The sequence below is a fragment of the Curcuma longa genome, chromosome 6, assembly GCF_044706935.1.
Source record: "Curcuma longa cultivar G26 ecotype Majalengka, Jawa Barat chromosome 6, ITB_CL_G26_1.1, whole genome shotgun sequence".
NCBI lineage: Eukaryota > Viridiplantae > Streptophyta > Magnoliopsida > Zingiberales > Zingiberaceae > Curcuma > Curcuma longa.
Genome location: NC_133866.1, coordinates 8,265,208 through 8,271,408, shown reverse-complemented (window position 1 = coordinate 8,271,408; position 6,201 = coordinate 8,265,208). Strand labels below are relative to the sequence as shown.

General features: G+C 37.5%; 1 pseudogene; it reads left to right on the top strand.

Annotated features, from left to right (window-relative positions):
• The first annotated feature begins 4,771 nt into the window (after positions 1-4,771).
• LOC141830374 (transcription factor JUNGBRUNNEN 1-like) lies at positions 4,772-5,564 on the top strand (annotated as a pseudogene).
• The last annotated feature ends 637 nt before the right edge of the window (positions 5,565-6,201 follow it).

Sequence of the window (6,201 nt, the reverse complement as noted above, 5' to 3'; positions counted from 1 at the left end):
CAATTAGCGACGGAAATGGTCCGTCGCTAATACTAATTATTTTTGTAGTGAAGCATGAATACAAGCTTCATCTAGATTTTTCATTTAGCGCATGCAATTGTGTAAACTTGAGTCATTCAAACAAGTCCCCGGGGCATAGCTGAGTTGATTACAACGGAACAGAGTTGTTGAAGTGGACAAGGGTCGAATCTCACCAAAGCCGAGGCAATGCTCTTCTTCGTCGTGGTCAACTGCAGCTTCTTGATTTACCTCCTCACAGATAGTCATGAGACCGACCATGTGGGGCCGCTAGGATGGCAAATTCCATCTTTTACTAAAGAATTGAGTTATTCGAACAAAGTCAATTATTCAACAAAGCTCGAGGATTACATAAATCAAAGTCAACCAAATTCAAATCGTCTGTGTACCTGGGGTTGATCCCGTCATGCACTTAACATCTATGTAGCTGCATGAATCTCTTTGTATATTTGTGGGATCGACTCTAAAGAGACAGTTGAGATAACGAATCTATCTTTAGTTAGATTAGTTTATCATTTTTAAGAAATAAATATTTTGCCAAAACAATCCAAGTCATAATGGAAAGGATGATCTTACGATCTTCCTTTTGATAACTTTTTCTTCTCGTGAATTTTAAAAGTTATCTGGGAATATGATAGTGCTTAATATAATTGATCCGATTGAGATCAGGTGATGGACCAGCAGGCTTTGGATAAGTCACTGCAAGTAGATTAGATGAGAATCAAGTCATCTCTGGTCAAGCGCTTCTTTATTAGGTCGACAGTTAGCTAAATCGGCAAGTGATCAGGTTGCCTTTGGATCAAACTGTTGGTACAATCGATCTCAGGTCAAGATTGACCAGTGTGATCAAATTTGAGTTGACTCGAGTTTGAATTTAGATATTTGATCAATATGTTAGTTAGTATCAAGCAGGTCAAGGTTAACTAGATATTTGATGATAATAAAAAGTCCAAGTGAGTCATGGAAGATCGGACACATGACACAAAACGAAAAGTCCAAATGGATCATGGTTGACCAGACATTTGATGATCGAAAATGACGGAAGTTCAAGTGGGTCATGGAGGATAAGACACTTGACATGCAAGTGGAAGTCCAGGTGGATCATGGAGGACCAGACATTTGGCATGAGATGAAAAGTCTAAGTGGGTCATGAGGACCAGACACTTGACATGAGATGAGAATTTTAAGTGGGTCATGGTTGACCAGACATTTAATAATGATGCAGTCCTGACAGGTTAAGGTTGATAGGATGCTAGGCAACGAGCAAGTCCCGACAGGTAAAGATTGACTAGATGCTATGCAACGAGAAGTCTTGATAGGTCAAAGTTAATCAGATGTCAGACAAAAAAAGTCCTAATAGGTTAATGTCAATTAGATACTAGACAAGATAAGAATTCGACTTTGATAAGGTTGAAATAGGAGTATTAGTCGATTAATAGTGATGCGGAAATGATAGACTAAACTTCTAAAGATCATAACTTTGGACTTGGATATCAAAATAAGACGATCTTTAGTGCAAAGCGGAGTTCTTTCAGAGATGTATCTTATTACTCGATATCAGTTGACTAATGCCAATCAAAAGCAAGTCGAATTTGATTGTCTGATTCAACTGATGGCATCAATAATCAACTAATGAGGTGCATCAGTCAATTGATATCAATCAGAATCGAATAGAGGCTTATTAGTTGTAGTTGTTCGATTGATGGTATCAATCGATTGATGATGGACATCAATCAATTGATATTGACCAGAAGTTAAACAGAAGCAAGTCAATCTGGTTGAAAGATTTGACTAATTACTATCGATCGATTGATAGGACATATCAAGTGATTGATGTTCAAATAATAAAAAAAAAGCAAACAGATTTAAGAAGGTTTAGAGTTCATTCAATGGGTCGAAGACCATATCAATCAATATTTGATGGGTAAGATCATTGATAGGTGAAAATCAACCCTGACCTAAAGGCTTTAATTTGAGAAGTTTTTTGCCACTAATTCTTCAGTGGTTAGAGGCGAAGTGTTATTGCATTTCCTACCGTCAATAGACTATTCAAAACAACAAGCAAGCTTCCAAAGTAAAGATTGCATATGTAAAATTTGTTTTATTTTCATTTTCTTTTGTATTTATCTTTCTTGTTCTGTTCTTATAAGAACAAGGTTGTAACAGATTTCTCCTCTAAAAAGTATCTGAAAAGTAGAAGTTCATAGTGAAGGGAGATCACTAAGAGTATAGAACTTATATTAGTTGCCTCAAGGATGCGGATACCATATAAATCCCGGAGTTGTGCATGTGGCCGCAAGTTTAAGTCAAGATTTCCATTGCGTATTCTAATAACGAACACAAGATCAAGATGAAAAACAATCGGAGTTATTCATCCCCTCTAACTCGCAAAATCCTAACATCTATCCTCCACATCAATATAATAATCTTTCATATAGGAAAAAATAGTTATAATTAAAATTAATAAAAATAAAACAAGAGCGATATGATATAGGATCATTAATTTTCTCGTGGCAATCCATAGTAGGAGGCATTATAGATTAAGAAATTCAAGATTGTTGATTTAACAAGAACAATTGGATGTAAGGTCATTTTCGTGTGTGACGGCTACAAGGCATTCAAGTCAAAAGCTAAATTGAGAAACCTAATTAAGATTGTTGACTTTTTCTAAAGTCAGACGGGCCTTAATGGAGATTATATTCAAGTTATGATTCTTCTTAGTCCCTCTATCGTTATTACTTTTATTTTATCTACCGTTGACATGTGAATTGGAAGGCTATCACAAAACTCAATCTCAAGTGTTATACTCGACATCATCCGTGAGCGACTATCAAATGGAAAAAATTTATATATTTTTTATTTTCATTTTTTAATTAAATATTAGATCTTAAATTCTAAAACATAAATTTAAAAAAAATTAATTTTTTATTTTATAGTTAATGTTCACTATGATGCTCAACATATTAAAATTATATATATATATATATATATATACTTGTTATGCAGCGTGACCCCTCGTCCGCAACGTGTCCGTGACACCTGTGACCCACCGTCGCCGCCCTCGCTGCACCGTCCAACCACCACCGACCGCCGCTTCGGTCGCGATCGATGCGCCACTCGCCGGTGCTTCGACCGGCGCCAGATTCCGGCTGGATAGTGGACGGCGATCAGACCGTGATTTGGCCGGAAACGGCGCTGCCACTGTGGACCGTGTTTCCGATCAAATTCCGTCGGATTCCGACCACTATCCAGTCGGAATCTGACGTCGGACGGAACGTCGACGAGCGACGCGTCGATCGCGGCGGCCGGCGGTGGCCGAACGACACGGCGAGGGTGGCGGCAACGGCGGTGGGTCGTGGGTGTCGCGGACGAGGAGTCGCGCAGCGTAACATTTTTCTCTATATATATATTAGATGAATTTTTTTTAATAGACGGTTGACTGGGATGATGGATCATCTGCTGCTAACGCTTCTTAATTTACTCTCTTAGTAGATAAAAAATTTATATGGAACAACTAAAAAAAACTTGTTTTGGAGGTGACAAGTTAACTTTGAACAGTCGAAAAAATTAAGATTTATATATTTTTTTCTTTTAGGGAGCTATAAATTATATGGAATACGATAAACCTAAAATCGGTTTCCAATAGATATATTTAACAAGAACTTTGTTTATATTGTTTATGCATATTATTCATAATTCACAATCTCTATTCATCCGAATCCAATTTTACCATCTAAGAACCAATTGTGCTACACTCTATTCATAATCATTAATAATCTAAATGCATATATGTTCAAATTTATTCATTTAATTATTCAAACTCAATCATGTAATTTAATTAACCTTATCTATATAAAATCAATATAAATAATCTCTTATCAAATCAAATACCAAATTTAGTAACGTTTGATTCATTTATAGTAGCCCTTTTTATTACCATTGATATAAATCTCACTCTAGGTTAACAAGATATGCTTACGTGGCTCCAATCCAACTCTGTCGAGTCATCAGACTGAGTCAACTCCAGTTCCTGAGACATTCTAAGCTGAGTCACCTCTTGGCTGAATCACTCTAGCCGAGTTACCAAACTAAGTCAGCTCAAGTCGAGCCACTCTTAGTTGTCGAGTTACTCCGAGTTGCCGAGCTGCTAGGGTGCCAAGCTGAGTTAGTGAGAGTTGCTAAGTCACTATGAGTTACTAAGCCGAGTTCTTTTGGGCAAGCTCAATAAGCCACAAGCAGACATGGGCTATGATTCTCACGTGGTCTCTCCATAATCACAATCACAATTGATATTTGATGGCGTCCTTCTCCATGCTTGGGGCTCTCCCCTCCCTCCTTCCTTCCAGTTGCTACATCGTCTTTCAGTTGGACTTGGTATCATATGCATCAACACACGTCAGTGGACATCGGTGAGGCTAGTGTGCCCCTTCCAACGATCGAATTAGCACTGGACTAAGATTGGGAGCTCGTTGATATCCGAGGAAAAGACAAAAGAACTTGAGTGGTGGAGAAAAGCTTTCATTCAGGAGAAGAAAATCATACCTTCACTTATCTTTGTCTGACCTTATAATATAATCGAAGAAGAAGAAGATCATCTACATAGGTTGCCACATAGTCGGGAGTCGAAGGGAGACAATGGTAGAGTTGTACACCTAGCATGGTCGGGCAGTTGGTATCTTAATTCGGAATTTGATCACACTATTACTTAATTAATTAATAGACAATTCTGAAGCATTAATTATTGTCGGGAGTGATGGAAGAAATCATGAGCAAGGAAGATGATGTTCTTCTCCCCGGATTCCGATTCCACCTCACCGACGAAGAGCTGGTCGGCTTCTATCTCCGGCGAAAGTCGTCCGAGAAGCCTTTGAACATAGAGATCATCAAAGAAATAGATGTCTACAAGTATGAACCATGGGACTAAACAATTAGTAAGTTCTATCGTTTCAATTTTATCGGATGTCTAATTAATTTGTTAAATTATGAAAAATTATAGAAACTAGTTAGGAGGCTTTCTTCTTTTGCTGGAGGGGGAGAAAGTATAGGAATAGTGTAAGACCCAATAGGATGACCGGCGCCGGCTTCTGGAAGGCCACCGGCGTCGACAAGTCGATAAATTCAGTTCGAGGAGACTGCATAGGCCTGAAGAAATCCCTCGTTTACTACATCGGGAGCGCCGGAAAGGGGGTGAAGACCAACTGGATGATGCATGAATTTTGCCTTCCCTCGGCGGCCTCTGCTACTTCCATTCACGACGCAGCAGCACCTGCAAGAAGGAACCAGACAGTCACGAGCAGATGGATACAGATCATCAAGTGCAATCAGACTCTGCAAATGGAGACAGAAATTTGATCGCCATTAATTATTCAGAAGTACTGAAGCAGCAAGATTATGACAGCCAATTCTGGGATGTTCCATCTCCCTTATTAGAGTGGGGGCATCCTGATAATCGATCGATCGATGCTCCAAACTTGGATGAGTTTTGCAGCAGTTTAGGAGGGGACTGGGATGAACTTGCAAGTGTGATGGAGTTCCTGACAGATTAATGAACGAGCTCGTAATGGACTTAAAAGCATTTCTAGATCATACAAAGTATGGATGTTCCATAATACTTATCATGGGCTCTATTCTAAATTTTAATTAATTTCTCAGAAACCCAGTTCTTCCTTCTCTTTTTGATAGCATAGATCTCTCAACACCACTAGGAACTTCTTAGACTGAACACCATAAAAAGACTCTACCCAATTTGATTATCTTATTTAATTATAAATGTGGCTGATATAAAAGATATGGATAATCAATAACATTCATCTGATTAATTTTGATATGCCCTAGGAGTGTAATTTTTCACACCCCTAGAGGTACCTCACTCAGTGATAATATATTAATTAATAGAGGCATGAACACTATATAATTATGAAAAATTTTAAATTTATTTATTCATAATATTTTAGTTATATACCAGAAAAATTATACGAATAAAGCATTAGAGGAAATAAAGCATAAATATGACAATAATTGAAATTCAACTCTAAAATTTTCAATTTTATTAGTCTAGAAAAATATTTAAGACAGAAGAGATACAGTATATTTATATCTTACAAATATTCTTTTTCTCGTTGTAGGTGAATTATTATTTACACCTACTTAATTAATACATATATTTATACCCATAAATTCATA